General features: G+C 32.3%; 1 long non-coding RNA gene across 1 annotated transcript in view; it reads right to left on the bottom strand.

The window, feature by feature from the left end:
- Positions 1 to 5,598: 5,598 nt before the first annotated feature.
- LOC140700870 (uncharacterized) overlaps positions 5,599 to 16,925 on the bottom strand; it is a 31,069-nt gene continuing 19,742 nt past the window's right edge. The window contains exons 3-5 of the long non-coding RNA XR_012079591.1: positions 16,268 to 16,362; positions 8,175 to 8,246; positions 5,599 to 5,687 (exon numbers count right to left, since the gene is read on the bottom strand). This is a non-coding gene — a long non-coding RNA (uncharacterized lncRNA). The remainder of the gene's footprint in view (positions 5,688 to 8,174; positions 8,247 to 16,267; positions 16,363 to 16,925) is intronic.

Here is a 16,925-nt window from a genome sequence, read left to right as displayed (position 1 = left end):
GTTACAACTAGACGTAGACTCTTGTTACCTTGTTCACCGTCCTATACTCACTACACATGCACTCTGCCACACACTGATTAGGCCAGTAAGTACTCCATGTGTTGAATAAAAGAATAAAAAAAATATTAATAGGGACTGATCACATACACAGTAAATGGACAATGTTCATACTTTCTTTTTAAAGATAAACTGCTCTTTTTCTCCTTAGCCCTCACCTATACCTACAAAGCCAAAGGGAGTTAATACACATTAGTTATTTTTGGTGATTGTCATGATTTGAGCTCATTTTGCTTCCTGTATTTTATGATTTTTGGCCATGATTATATATTACTTTAACATCAGAAAAAGCAATAACATGACTTAAATAATTATCAGAACAATTTAAAAGGAAAAATCCAGAGAAAAATAGATATGCTTTTACCTAGAATGAAGATAGTTTATATAAACTGAGACATTTAAAAGGAAAAAAATAGTGCAAATCTACTCTTAACTAATCAAGAGGGTTTGGTCATTCCATTTTTTGTTCCATTTTTTAGTGTACATTTTACAATACAAAAATTGCTACAAAAACAGCTATTTCTTAAGGTTGCCCTGAGGTTCAAATTATATAAAACAAGTCACTTAGCACTGTGCTTGGTGGGATTGGACGTTTGAAAGGAGGAGGAGGAGAAGGAGGAAGAGAGGAGGATCAGCATAAGTGGACAAAGAAGAAGATGAAGATGAAAAGGGGGGAAAAAGAAGTGAAGAGGGGAAGATGGAGGGAGAGGAGAAAAAGGAGGAGGGGGAGAGAGAGGAGAAGGAAGAGGAGGGAGAGGTAAGGGAGAAGGAGGAGGAAGAAGAAAAGAAGGAAGAGAGGGAAAAGGATGATGGGGCGATGGGAAGGAGGAGGGGGAGGAGGAGGAGGAGGAAGGGGCAGGGGGAGGAAGAATCCTATGCTATTTTATATACGGTTGCTTTTCTTTTCCTTGGCAGGTATAAACTGTGTATCTGAATTATCTGTGTAATTTTCATGTTCTTTCCTTTTTATACACCACTATTGCTACTATTTTAGATGTCTCAGCTATCCAGTTAGGCCTCTTACACAAAAATAATCTCATTTAATCTATACATCTGTCCTGTAAATTGGATACTTTCTCCATTTGAAAGGTGAAGAAACTAAGATTCACTGAGTTATACAAACCTAGAAGAGGCTCAGACAGAATTTAAACAGTTGTTTACACATAAGCGATTTTATAATCTTAAAATAACTTGTATTTTCACTTAAATTTTTTTGCTGTTCTAATGGATAAACTAAAACTTTAAAATAAATCGTATATTTAAGAATGTAGTATGAACAGCAGCAGAAAATGTAATTTCAAGCTAGTTTTTTTCCAGTTATAGTAGAGATGGTTGCTTAAATTTAAAAAAGGCAATGAATTTCTTTTGTTAATAATTTTAACCAAAATAAGAAATAATATTATTTTTGCTTCACTCACTTCAAATATGTAAACTCTCCTCCATTAAAAAATCCTTTCAATTATTGCCAAAATGAATATTCCAGATTATTTCATTGTTACTGATTTTGAAATGTAAAAAAAAAAAATCAGAAAAATAATGAACAACATAGTCCACATTTTAAAATTCAGATTTTTTTAGTTTTATTAAATTCATATCAGATACATTCTTTTTTGTTACATTGGAAGAATTATTCTTGTCTTCTCTATCCTCCTCTTTTTTTTTTTGGCTACCTAGTAGTTTTCTATACCTGATGGACAGAAGGAAAAATAAATTTTAATTTGCTGTTTAAAATCACCAGTAAAACACCATTTGGTTAATTCTCCCACACTTTAAAAATTATTTTCACTTAATTTTAGTTATCTTTATAGTATTTTCTCAGTAAGAATATAAATTTTATACTTTAATATCTCTAACACTTTTGTAGCTATTGGTTGATCACCAAATTTGTAAAATTGCCATTTTTCTCTGGATTCTTTCCCTTTTTCAAGCGAACAAATAAAAGTGATATATTTTCTTGGTTTAGTCTAGTTTGAAGCTCAAAATAACTTAGAAGTAAACAACTGGCCTACTTATGCACACAGTGGAGGTATTTAACGAACAGCATATGAGGCCTGCCTGGCTTAACTATGAAGCAAGAGTGCTCGGCTGTGTTCTCCTGCTCCTGTAGAAGTCATTGTGGAGACAGCACAATACGTGAACTACCTGCCTAACTCTGATAGATCTTTATATTAGATAATCCAATTTGATGATAGAGGCTATGCAATGTGGGAAGGAAATTAAAGCATTCAGCTCTCCTTTAATTTGCATTTCTTTTCTTTAAAATGGTTAGGTTTTGGCTTCCTGGCTTGTTTGTTTCTTTTTAGTTTTTTTGTTTTGTTTTTGTTTGGTGTTTGGTTTTCAGGGTATATGAGATTTCTCCTCAAGGTAGGAAGAGAGTGGCTAGGGAGAAAACAAAGGAGGGGATATATTTATATTAAGAACAAAAAAAGGAAACATAATCTTTTCTTTCAAAACTACACTATAGAAACACATGCATATCAAAATGACTTGAGGTGCCCCACCTGAATGACCACAAATAAAAGTTACCTGTCTCTTTGGGCTGCCAGGCTATGATAAACTATAAAGGGTTTCTGTTCAAAGATGATTTAATACTGTTAACAGGCAAAGAAGTCAGCAGGGCATATCCTTTGGAGACTAATATTCTTCATATCTGAAATTCAGCTTTGGTTAAGGACTCCAAAAGAGACTTTAGAGATTGGGAACCTGCGTGTTTTTGCAGTGGAATTTGACAAGCGTGACATTTCTTGCATATCAAGCATGCCAAGTAGCCTTCATAAGAGAATCCTAGTTCCTTGTGTTTTTTGTTAAATTATAAGTTATTTTAAAAAATGCAATTATCTTTAGATTCTAATTTGGAGTATGTGTGTGTGTGTCAGGCAGGGGAGCTGGGGTACTAGTTGAACATTTTGAAAACAGAGAGTAGTGAAGTCTTCCTCTATTTTTCCCTAAACCAGGTATAAATAGTTAACTGAGTTCTTTTTTCAACTTTATTGAAGAATAACTGACAAATATAATTGTATATTTTTGAAATGTACCAAGTGATGATTTGCTATACATGTACATTGTGGAATGATTACCAAGACCAAGATAATTAACACATCCATCACCTCACATAGTTAACTTGTGTGTGTGTGTGTGTGTGGTAAGAATGCTAAGATCTACTCTCAGCAACTGCAAATATACAATACCATATTATTAACTACAGTTATTACGCTGATCCACAGAACTCAGAAAATTTGTACTCTTTGACCTGCCTCACCTCACTTCTTCCTCCCCCCCAGAGCTCCTGACAACAAATATTTTACTCTGTTTCTATGAAAATGGCTTTTTTTCCAGACTCTACATAGAAATGGTATACAGTATTTGTTTGTCTCTGTCTGGCTTATTTCACTTAGCATATGCCCTCCAGGTTTATCCGTGGTCACAAAAGCAGAATTTCCTTCTTTTTACGGCTGAATAAAATTTCATCACATATATAAACTTTTTGTGTATATGTAGTGAGTATGTGTGTGTGTGTGTATATATATATATATTTAAATGTATATTCCATCATATATATATATTTCATCATATACATATAAATCACATATGCTTTATTCATTCATTTATCTGCTGAAGGACATTTAGGCTGTTTTCATATCTTGCCTTGTGAATAATGCTGCAATGAACATGGATGTGCAGATATACCTTCAAAATACTGATTTCAATTTCTTTGGATATACACTCAAGAGTGGAATTGCTGGATCATACTGTAGTTCAATTTTAAATTTTTTGAGAAACTGCTATGTTGTTTTCCATAGTGACTGTACCAATCTGCATTCCCAGCCAAAGTGTATAAGGTGGAACATCCGTGCCAACGTTTACCTCTTGTCTTTTTTATAATAGCCATTTTTTATAATAGCCATTTTAACAGGTGTGAGGTGAGGTCTAGTAGTTTTGAATTGCATTTCCTTGATGATTAAAAATGTTGAGCACCTTTTCAGCACCTGTGGGCCATTTGTATGTTTTCTTTGGAAAAATGTCTGTTTAGGTTCTTTGCTCATTTATTTTTTAATGGATTATTTGCTATTTTGCTATTGAATTTTATGAGTTCTTTGTATATTTTGGATATTTTATAGATAGTAGTATGTATATGTTAATTGCATACTCCTAATTATCCTTCCCCCCCTTCTCCTTTGGTAACCATAAGTATGTTTTCTCTGTACATTGAGTCTGTTTCTGTTTTGTAAATAAGTTCATTTGTACTATTTTTTTGATTCCACAAATAAGTGATATATAGCATTTGTCTTCTTCTGCCTGACTTACTTCACTTAATATAATAGTCTCTAGTTCCATCCAGGCTTTACCTTTTATCACTTAGTCTGATGTTAACTGCGGGCTTGTCAAATAAACAGTCTTTAATATGTTGAGGAACATTCCCTCAACATATTAAAGTTATGTAATATCTTGTTAAGAGTTTTTATCATGAAAGAATGTTGAGCTTTATTGAATGCTTTTTCTCCATCTATTGAGATAATCATATGGTTATTACTCTTTATTCTGTTAATGTAGTGTATTACATTTATTGATTTGCATAAGTCGTGTCTCCTCTTTTACTCATAATTATATTAATTTGTGTCATCTCTCATTTTTCCCTAGTTAGCCTTGCTAAAGATTTTTCAATCTTGTTGTTCTCTTCAGAAAACCAACTCTTAGTTTTGTTGACCTGTTCCGTTGACTTTTTCATCTCTCATTTATTTCTGATCTGACCTCATTATTTCCTTCCCTCTCTGGGCTTAATTCATTCTTCCTTTTCTAGTTCCTTGAGGTAATTATACTATTTTTAAATCTTCACAATAGTGTTTATAATTTCTGAGTATATGTCACATAAATATAAAGATCTTTTCTTAAGGATAAATTTTCAAAATTCTTAGAACATATTGTTTTGAGTTTCCTAGTTTCCTTCCACTTGGATAGGAAATCTGAACTCAGAGCAGTTCAGTTTTAATAGCCAGTATCTACTGATATTTGTTTTAAACCTGGGCTTATACGATTATTAAAGTCTTAAAGGTAATATATGTATGTGAAATACCAATCCTAATCCTATTTGTTAAGAATGGTTCTCCCTAGTGATATAGGAAAAGAAAATAATACACATTTTTTAAAAAAAAATTAGTTTGTAAAACACAATCTAACATTTGAGGATAAAAAGATGAGTCTATAATTTATCAAAAGATGCATTCCTAAATAAGTTCTTTCGGTAACATAAAAACACTACTTAATTTTATATCAAGTACATACATGTAAAGAAAAAGCATCACTTCTACTGGACAAATGCAGATAGCCTATATTTTAAAACATTGCACAAAATAATTATTTCATATATGCATAATATAAGACTGTAATGTACTGGAGAGAGATATAAAGATGAATGTGGGAAAATGAAACTTTCCTTTTTTGAATTGACAGTTTAGAAGTAAGTAGTTTTCAAGTGCACAGATGAATAGGCAAATACAGTGGAATTAAGGGTAATTTTTACAAAGTATCTTTTACTTACATATTTTTAAACCTTTACCTTCTTTCTCAGAGGTGAAATGATGTAGCAGGACATACATGAGACAAAATGCTCTGTTGAAATATCTATTAAGAGACTATGCAAAATATATTTATTTTTTAAATTGTCTGCATACCAGCAAGATAATATCTTATATTAAAACCTTCTCTGGACAAGGCAAAAAAAATCTGATTCAGGAATAATTTAACACAACACTATATTTGGCTAATAATGTTTGAACATAAAACAATGCCATTCAAATCAGAAGTTATTTTGTCTTTTTGTAAAACATGTCTTGCTGTTTATGCCCACTAGGACTTTGGGCATAAGGGCCTGGAGCATTGGCTCTGGAGGCATCAAATGATTAGTATCCATATCTAGACTTTCTGCTTCTTAAACTGAATAAACTTAGACAAGTTCTTTATCCTATTACAAATGTCTCTAACCACCCTAAACTTTAGTAAGTCTCTTCCTTACAGTTCTTTTTTTGTATGAATTAAATAAATTAATCTATGTAGAGGATGTTAGTTTGCCTAGGACACAGTAAACATGGTATAAATATTAGCTATTTTATCTGGAAGCACTGATCTTTACATGTGGTAAATACTAACATCTAATTAAGTTACTACTCAATACTAACATCTAATTAAGTTACTTTCTATGCTTAGTCATTGAAACTTAATCCATTTAATAATGTTAGCTTTATTTAATATTTTGATTACACATAATAAAAAAATTTCTTGGCTATTATTTATGTAGAGTGCATGAATGAATTATAAGAAAAGACTCAATGGTTAAAGGTTTGGCTAATTTTTATTCCATTCCCTATTCATCTTTCCAGCTCGTTTTTCTCTCTCTTTTTCCTATGGAAGGAAAGAGTCAACAGCTTTTACCATCTCTCTGTCTGTCCATCTATTATTTATCAGTCTATTTCTGGGGTGTCTATTGTTGTTCAACTGATGTTCTATCTAGTGCATACTGCAAACTTCAGAAAAGGAATCTGCAGAAGGCCTTGATTTGGCAGGCTCAAAGGGAAAGAATTTTTCAGGCATGAGGGGCTTTGTTGTTTAGCAAGATAACAGGACAAAGAAAACATACATAGGATGAGACAAGGGAGTTCAGAGAAATAGGAAGAAAATAAGATATTTAAGTATCGTCAAATTTCCGAGTAAGAAGGAAATTGTCACCTTTGCAAACCAGGTAGTTTTCCAAAGAAGTTGCCTCTAATCAAATCTTCACTGACTTCAGAGTTTTCTTTCAAAGCAGCAGTTTTTCATTGGAGGAGGCATTTTATAACATGTATTTATAAAACACATTTTTTGAAAGTCTCAGATTTAGGGTATTTCACAGAGATTCTTTTTACCTGAACATTTTCTATAGGAATATATAGGTTCATTGGATTAATAGAAGTATTTTAAAGCAAAAATGTGACCCTTATAAAAGTAGCTTAACAGTTTACTTACCAATTTATTGGTCATATCTTTGACAAAAGAAGTATGAGTTAGTTATTGTTCCAATGAATAAATGATCCCAGTTAACTAGGCTTGTGGAGTTTAGATAACCAGGCTGAGGGTCACAGCTAATCTGTGTGCCAGAGGTAAGATCCAAGTGCAGATACAGGGAGATAAGCAAAGTACAGGTTACACAGAAACTACAAGGGGCGTGCATGGGTGTGTGTGTCTGTGCAGGGTGAGGGGAGAGCGAGGTTGGAGGAAAATCCAAACAGGCAGACATAACCCTGGGCAAAAAGAGGGTGGTGAACTTTTGAACCCTGCCTGTATACAAAGCATACAATAATACCCATCCATTCAATTCTGCAGGTAATACAATCACAGTTCTCAGGGTAAATAAGGTCTAATCCCACCAGGGTGTACTTCAAATACGAACTTTGTTTCACTGGTATTAGTTCCTTATTTTCTCAGTTGTTTCTAAGTTCTTTAAATATTTGTATCATCAGTATTGCTCTGGGCTTCTATGCTTTTAAAGATAAGGACCAACAGTTTAATTTTGCAATGAAAAACACCTAGTAATATATCAAGAATATAGAACATTTTATAGAATTGCCTGATATATGTTATTTAATTATAATGGCATTTTCTGCCTCTATTCCCTGAATGTAAAGTAAGTGTTTAATTATCTAATTTAATGTTAATTAAATAATTTTGGTATGTCATAAAAAATTGAATAAAATAATTCTTTTTAGAGATTAAAAAATTACTTTTTTACACCCTTTAACTTCATGGGACACAATTAAGAGAAGAGAAAAACAAATTTGCTGCTTTGTCCTTCTGGTATATTTTGGTCCATGTCGTATAATTGACATGCATTGGATTTTATCATTTTTAAAATCTTTGGTACAATTCAAATCTGACAACTTGCACCAAAATCATAAGATAATCATTTTTAGAGAAAACTATAGGTTAAAGAATATCTATTGTTCATTCTCTTATCTTTGACCAAAATATTATCAAGGTGAGAAAAAAAATCACATACAGGAAATTATGACGATGAAAAGCATGTATGTGTATTCAAAATGGTAACACCAGCTAAAAATGCTGATGTTTACCAATTGCCCCCGACTTACCAGCATTGGCTGTGGATTATTTAATTTCTCCTCCTTGTGTTCTTTGGGGTGCATTCTATTACAATCTTCCCGCTTTACAAATGAGAAAAAAAGAGACGAAGAGAAGTCATTTGTCGAAAGGACGCAAATAGTAACTGCTAGAGCCAAAAGCCTTAAACACCGGCCTCGACATTGCCTTCCTCTGTGAAATGTAATCCTTCGTGATTTAAACAAATAAAAATTAGACTTCTTTTTGAATGTTCTTGGTTTTCTGCTTAAGTTATCTGAAGATCAAAAATAATAGTAAACAAAACTATTAAACTGTTATAAAGTAAATTGATGGTTCCTCTAAAATGCATGGCATTTACTTTTTGTCACACAATCTGGCCACAATGTCAGATTAACATATTTCATAAAATTTAATTTAAAGTACAGTATATATATTGCAAAATTGAAAACTGCTATTTCAAGGTGAAACAGACCTTGATAATTATGGTAGAAGACATTATACTTCATGTATCTCAAAAAATAGTAAAATTTAATGCATTAGTATCTATGTTGAATAAATTTTATATTTAAGGTTATTAAATAAAATTTGAAGAATCTTATGAGACTTTATTCTTTATTCTTCCGGATTATTAGTGTAAATGAGCTATGCAAATCCAAACAAGTGCAAAGAAATTTGTGAAGTCATTTAAGTTACATTTCTGGAAAGCTTTCTTATACACATACATACACACTCTTAATATTTTATCCTATATGATACATATTATTTATCATAAAAGTAAATGCATAAATTGTTGGCATAAATATATAGTCATTAAAGTGTTTTACTTATGTATTTTAACCTATATAATAAACGTATATAGTATAATAGGAATAGCACATTTTGTTAAATTGTGAGTTGCTTTGTTATTCTTTTCATGTATGTATGATACACATCACACATATGTTTCATAAAGAGTGTTATATACAATGGTCATAACTGAACAGATTTTATCACTTGTAATTTTTTAATTACAATAAATAGTTGGCCATTTGGCATCTATACTGGCAATACTTATTATCTCCAAGTGTCAGAGGATGATTTTAAAAATACTTCTAAAAATAACCAAAATGCATTTAGGGTTATCTGCAGTCTAGTGAGAAAAGAGAAAGATCTTCTTCATAACACTGCACAATTAATCCTTGTGGGATTACTTTTGCTAACCTTTATGTCATTGTTTTAGTTTGCAGAATTAACTTGAGTTTTCTCAGCTAATACCTAACCATCATAAAATGTTACAGCTTCTTTTGACTTCTACTTAGCTTCTTAATTTAGTGACCTTCACTGGTGAATTCCAAAGATGGGGTTATATCATAAATAAAGTTTCTGATTTTCATTTCTAAGTGCTGTACATATTTTTGCCATGTTAAAAATAAAATAAGCGAAATAAGAAATAAAAGTTAAATAAAAAAAAAAAACCTTATCAATCACAAACCTTTATCCTTGTGTCCTAGTACCCAGCATTGAGCCTCATTTGTACTAAATGCACAATAAGCATGTATTGAATAAATATTTTATGTGGATATTAAATTTCACTGGAACCTAGATGCTCAGAAAAATCTGTAGGTAGAATGCCACTATTGTGTTTAATGTAACTTGAAATATAGTTTGAAAAAGAAAAGACTAGATAGTAGTAATGAAGCAAGCAACTAACGTTATTTAATAAGCTCCTTATTTAAGAACTTAAAAATTCTTAATAATTCAATCAGTAACAGTGCTAATATTTCAAGATGTTCAGACCTTTTGCAGCTAAGTTTAAATAAAATTGCTTTCCATGAAAGACATCAAAAAATAATTCCCAAGCAAATCACCATCCATGAAAGGTAAAATCATAATTTTGAGTAATATATTTCATTGACACAGATATTTTTCTTCTTTCTTTAATCTGTGAAATGTTATTCACTATTACTTTATTGTGTGTAATATTTTCTCAAGAAATGCCAAATGTCAATTACTTATTTCCACAAATTCTTCTTTCATTCCATAGTGAAAGTCAACATATATTTAGAATCAATATAATCCTTAGGAGTCAAATTTCTTCTACTGTTAGACATTTGTAATTTAAATATCTGTACTTATACATGTCCCGTTACTAAATACGACATTCTTTTTTTTATTGCCAAAACATGAAAGCCAGGAGTAATTATCCAGGTTTCAATGTTAAGTCTTTGACTTAATCCAGACGTTATGTATTATTGGTAAAAATCAAAAGGGGCTGGTGTTTAAAGTAAGGGAAAATTAATACATTTAACTAGAATTCTGTTTGTATTCCAAACTACATTCATCTCTTTATCTTTTCTATATTGTGGGCAAATATATTCTCTTCACATAGCTTAGAATAAATTATTGTATTTATTATATTTTCTATATAAAAAACTCTATTTAAATTTTGTGCATCTTATATTTTGCAGTTGGATCCCAAATTCCACTCATAAATATCCAATCATAGGTCTACAAATTACCTCACAAAAATAGGATGCTAATAAATGAATAGAATAAAAGTTCTTCCTTCTATAGACAGTAGTCACTGGTTTTATTTCAGATCTCCTTTTCCTGTATTATTTCTCAAAGATAAAATCGTTTATGTTCTTCCTCAGAGTGTCTTAGAGCATCTTTTATTCAGATGGCATTTTACTGTTTTAAAAGTTCTAATATTTAACACTTCATTGAGGTTTTAAAATTTTGGTAAAATAACACAGTACATTCAAAATTAAACAGAAGGATAATTTGAAAATGTTATAATTATTAACCTATATTCTACTTCTTTCAAGAGAACCAAAAAAAAAAAAAGTCCTCTAACAAATTATTTAAAATCACTCGCCATACCATAGCAGTGAATATTGTCTTTGACATTTGATGGGTGATTTATATTTTCAAATAAAGAAGATATCCAAACAATATAAATAAAGACTATTACTTTACAGAAGAAAAAGTAAATCCAGGTGATCCATTTAGAGTCACATTTCTGCAATCATCTGGTATTTATGAGCCTAAATGCCTCTACTTGAATCTGTCCCATTACACAGAGGATGTTATTTTCTTATTGCAAAAGACATGAAAGTCAGGACTGATTACTAACTTTTCATGTAGAATCTTTGACTTAATCCAGACATTATATTTATCTTATTTTATCTCTTTTCTCTCTTACCTTTTAATAAACTTAAAAATCAATACTTTCCCTGGTATCTCATTACCTTCTACAAGTTGTTAGTTATTTTCTGAAGTATTCTGTGCTGACAGACAGTAATAATCTTAGAGGAAGAAGAAAGAGTTGCATGCAAATTTACTTCTGCAGATGTCTAGGTATTTTTCGTAACTTTGGGGAATGAGGCATAAAGTCACAATTGTAAAGCAGTGCTTTTAACAAACGCCACTGGATTTTCATTGCACTGTTTAGATTAACTTTTTTAGGAGATTTGGGAATGGTACAATGTTAATTCAGATCAAAGGAAATGTAAGAATCAATAAAATGCAGCAATGACTGGTATTCACAACAAATAAAATTCTAAAAAAACTTGAAGGACTCTACAAACTAAGTATGGGTCACCTTAATAACTAGCCCTTTTATCTTGTTCTTTCATGACTGTTTTAATTTATGTCTAGTATAAACTCAAGCAAACAAGACCTATTGAATAACTGATTGTCTCTCACGTAGTTGTCTCTCTGGAAGACTGTTCCAGAACAGGCACTTCCACACCATTTGTATGGCCTTTCACGTATCTGACAAACTAACTTCCCAGGCAGCATTCATGCCACCTCATACTTCCATAAATCTTTTTGAGATGTGACTGTACAATGTGCTATGGCTCTTTCTACTAAATTTGTATGAACGTTGTCTTTAGAAATACCAGTTGAAACTCTGTCCAGCCTTCTTATGAAGTGTCTTAAGCTTTTTGTATTCATGTATCATGTTTTCAAAGTCTCTGTTTTTCACATACAAAGAAAATTGTTCCCAAAGTATTGATCCAATGCCTTGAAAATGTAAATGTTATTGTTAAAATACATTACTACTTAGGTAACATGCTCCTTCACAAACTTTGGTCTTGTACAAGGTATTTTCGGGATAAAAACCCAAACTTGATTTGAAAACCCCTAGTGATCTGAGTGTTGCTTGGTGTTCAGGTTCATCTCTTATGACTTCACCTTGACCTACATGCTGTTCTTTGCCCAGAGGTGCCATGTGCCTCCTCACTGCCAGTGTTTGAGAATGCTGTTTTCTCTATACCACCGCAGTCATTTCCTCACACATGCCTTCACTTGGCTGATTACACACACTCCATCTAAGCTAAGGCACTTTCTCCACAAGAAGATTACTTTAAAAAAATAGATTTAGTCCCCTCCTAATATACCAACAGAGAAAGAAAGCTATAATGAACCCCCATGTAACTGTCAACTAGATATACAATTATTGTTCTGCCATTCTTCGCATCATGTTATTTAGCAATTATACTTGAATTGACTGTATTTTGTGCATTACTCCTGACTCTCACTTCAGTGGTGAGTGCAACCAAGTCTGACTCACTGTTTATGTCTGTTGCCTAGTCAGCTCACTGTCTGGCCCAGACCACCATCGCTAAATACTTTATGAATTTGGTCTTACAGTCTCAATAGGAACATCCTACAGAATGTATGTTGTTGACAGAATTAATATTCAGAACAATTTACGGTGTCTAACCAGCTTAATTAGTGACTGATTTATATTGCTTATCTCCTGAAAGTGATTTACGAATATATGCATTGTGTGTGCCTATGTGTGTGTGGTGTGTGTGTGTGTGTGTGTGTGTGCGTGTGCTCACTCAAATACAAACACATATGCATTTGAGACAGGAGGTAAGCAGTCGCAAAAATACATGTAATTGTTAGAGATATATAATATATAATATTAAATTATTAAATATATAATATATAATGTATTGATGTTACTTACCTAAAAAATATCTAAAATAATTAAAATTCATGAATCAGAGGAAAAAAGCAATATGCCAAGGATGTGGCTAATATAGATACTTTAAAAGAACACCATAATTAGTGCTGTTTCTTGATAACCACAGCACATAGGAGCTACATATGATATATAATTCTAATTATCAGAAACAAAGATTCCAGTTTTTCAAGAAAGACAACATTGGAAGGGGTGAGGAAGTCTTAAACAATAAATGTGATTTAGCTCACTAACTTTCTACAGAAAATATTTGAAGTTATAATTAACAGTATTTCAAAAACATATATTATGATTTCCTAGTATTGCTTGTCAATAGAAGTCAATTATATGTATTAAGGATATTATATATACCCCTATATCATGATATACACGTTTTATTTTACACTAAGATTAAGGCAGTAAGCATAAGGATATGTGTTTTAATTTTAAATAAATTAAGGAATATAAATTTATTTAAATACATAGACTATTCTATATGACTTTTAATAGTATTGGACAGTTCTATGAGCCGTATTAGGCTTTGATCTCTCTGATTAACTTGTCTATAAGTCATTCTAATTACCCAAGACTGGTAATTGGCATTCAAAGAGGTAGCAGAATGCACCTGCCACTCTGACCACTGCTGATCTTCACCATGAATTAACTAAAAAATACATGTCAAGCAGCTAATTGAATGAAGCTGCAGACTTGTAAGTGGTAATGGTTATGATTAGTGTGCAACATACCACGTAACGTTAATGATATAATCTGGGTCTCCGTAGACCTCAAGTTGAAGTCTAAGGAGTCATATTCTAATGAAAGGGAGAGTAAATGACAATAAAAAAAACTTTAAATGGACAGACAGAGCTCCCTTGCTCCTGTCTCCAAAAAGAGAAATACTCAATCGGATTTGAAAGGTCGGTGGTTGTTACTCTGCCCCCCTTGTACTCGATAGCTTGTTAAGGTAGATAGGCCTGTCAGCATTCCTTTCATTTAGGTCTGAGGAGTTATTCTTCATTTGCAGCAGGGAGTGAGGAGTCAAATTGGCACTGCTGACTGCTGCCTTTCTTAGCAGTCGGTGAATTGCACGTTTCAATGAGGTGCATGCTGAGCATGGCATGTGTATGTGTAGTGGCTTACCAGTTACTTTTTTGTTGCATGTTTTCAGAGCTATTACAGTAATGAGATTAGTGATGCACAAGCTGATCATGCTTTCTTTAGACATTACACTTTGTATACAAGTGACAAATATGAAGTGAGCAGCCAGAAAATGTCATTTGGTAAGAAAACACGATGTGCGGGTGTTCTGGCTAAGCACACACTGTGTGCAGGATGGAAGCGCTTTTGTGGACTAGATGAATCCTGCTGGGCTCTCGGCCTTAGTGTTCTCAGATAAAAAGGAAAGCTTGTCCTGTGTGAAATTTGCTCCTGACTCCAGAGTCTATTCCATGCTTGTTAGAATATGACATCTTATAAATATCCTCAGCAAGACATGCTGCTGAACCTCTAAATGAGAAAAATGAAGCCTTTCATAGCAAATGTATCAGCCCAGTGACCAGCTTACTCATGAGCAAAAATTGAACATGTGTCCAGAAATGCAAAGTGAGGCTTTGGAATGTGCTGTCAGTCCAGGATATTCTAAATGCGGTTGGTGCTTCTGTGATTCAACAGTATCCTGTGGGGTGTAAATGGGTTGCACTCTGGTATTCCTTTCCATAGATTCACATATTTACTGCGTAAATGATACTTGAAGTTAATGGTGACTAGGAAACTGCTTAATGGAACTCAAGAGCAGATCTGAGAAATGGCATCGGTCTACCAATAGAGCTATTAGAATGGTCACAGATTTGCATCACAGATGCTACATTAACCTTGCGAGTGCATCAACTAATTCCATAAAGCCTGGTGTGTTTATACTGTATCCTGTCAGTAGGTTTGCAAGCTGTCTGCAATAAAACTGAAGTCATGGTCTGGGACTATTAGGGGTGCAGCATATGTCTACTGTGTGTAACCAGCGTGAAAGGTAGATGGAATGTTCTTTTTCTTCCACAGGTACAAAAGTGAGGTTAAGAAATATGTTTTCAGTTTGAGTAAAGATAATGATGAACAAGGAAATTCAAGATCCTGAATTAGAGGATTAGGAATATGCACAAGACTAAACTGGAAATGAACACTATGATTAAGGAAAACACAGTGAGCTCAATGGTAATCTTGTCAACTCCCAATGATGCACTCTGTCTTTTAGAATACTGGTTTCACTACATGAGTTTAATTTGTATTAAATGTTTTTGAACTTAATAACTCTGTCTTTTAGAATACTGGTTTCACTACATGAGTTTAATTTGTATTAAATGTTTTTGAACTTAATAACTGTTCAAATGTTAATAACTGGCAGCCAATTCAAACTAGAGATGTATGCAGAATCTGAAATTTTATAAAAAGAAAGAAAGAGAGAGAGAAAGAGATAAGAAGGAAAGAGAGAAAGGAAGAAAGGTCATGGCCTGAAAATCATTTAAAAATATTGCTTAAAAACAACTTATTGGAATTTATACCTGGTATTGTAATTATTGATTCTAACCCAATGAATGGAGCAAATTTTAAAAATAAGAGGCTTCTTTATCTCTTTAATTAAGGTAATTGGGTGAGGCTTACATCAACAATTGTGAATATATAAAATTTCTCTTCTAGCACAGTGTTGTTTATCTATTATTTACTTAATCAAGAACATTAAGATGTTTTCTGCTGAAAGAAAATATCTTAAATCAGTATTTTACTCTCTAAAATTTTGAAAACAAAATTTATAGGAGTCTCCTCAAATGTTATTTACACTGATTTCTACCCCATTTATTTTTCCTTTGTTCTGAATTCATACGATATATTTCTACACTCTGGCAGATACAGGTATACATGTATGTATATTTAATGTTATTGGTCTTTAGGTTATAGCTGTAGACAATAATTGTAAACTAAAATTGAATAAATATTGCAACCTAATATTTCAAAAAATGTTACTTTTATCATTATAGCAGACATGTGACATTTCCAAACAAATCATAGGAGAGTCAAGTTGTCCATCTCATGCATAAGAAATTGTTCAAAGCGTTATGGTGATTTACAATATTAAAGACCAATATGACAAACACTTACCTAGATGTCTGGCAAGAAAATATGCTGACTGTTCACAGATTTGTCTTTCCACTCATCTGTCAAACTGATGGAGGCCACAAATGTAGTTTCCAAAACTGCCAAAAAATATTTACTATTCCATTTAACACATAAAATTTAGCATCATATTAACCTTCAACTATTATAACACACCTAAAGAAAGTCAATATATATTTATGCCTGATTAATCCAATTATTAACTGATTTACCTGAAAATTTCTGAAACCTACACATGCATTCCTGGATAATATTTACACTAGTTGAGCTGCAATGTATCTTGTATAGAATAGTACAGTAAAAATAAAAGTATTCTCTAACTTGCTTGTCAGTATTTTGTTACATTCTTAACAGTTTTAAGGGATGGGGAGCATGTACATAGAAAAAGTCATAGAAAGCAGTTTTAAACAGATAGAATAGGGGTAGAGAGTATTAGAAGTCCAAAAGAATTTTTTAAATAAAGCATAGTATTACAAAATTTGTATACCTTTAAATCACTTAGGTTAAAGCACAAAGAAAACTAGTTTTTTTTAAAAGTATAGCTATAATCAGTCTTACACCTAACAGGGGTAAGGAAACAGTAAATACCACAAAATTTGAAAATCTCACTGTCCAAACACACTTTTCTTATACTCTTATTTCC

The sequence above is a fragment of the Vicugna pacos genome, chromosome 13 (genome assembly GCF_048564905.1).
Source record: "Vicugna pacos chromosome 13, VicPac4, whole genome shotgun sequence".
Classification (NCBI taxonomy): Eukaryota; Metazoa; Chordata; class Mammalia; order Artiodactyla; family Camelidae; genus Vicugna; species Vicugna pacos.
Note: the sequence above shows the minus strand (reverse complement) of the source record. Positions and strands in the feature narration are given on the sequence as shown.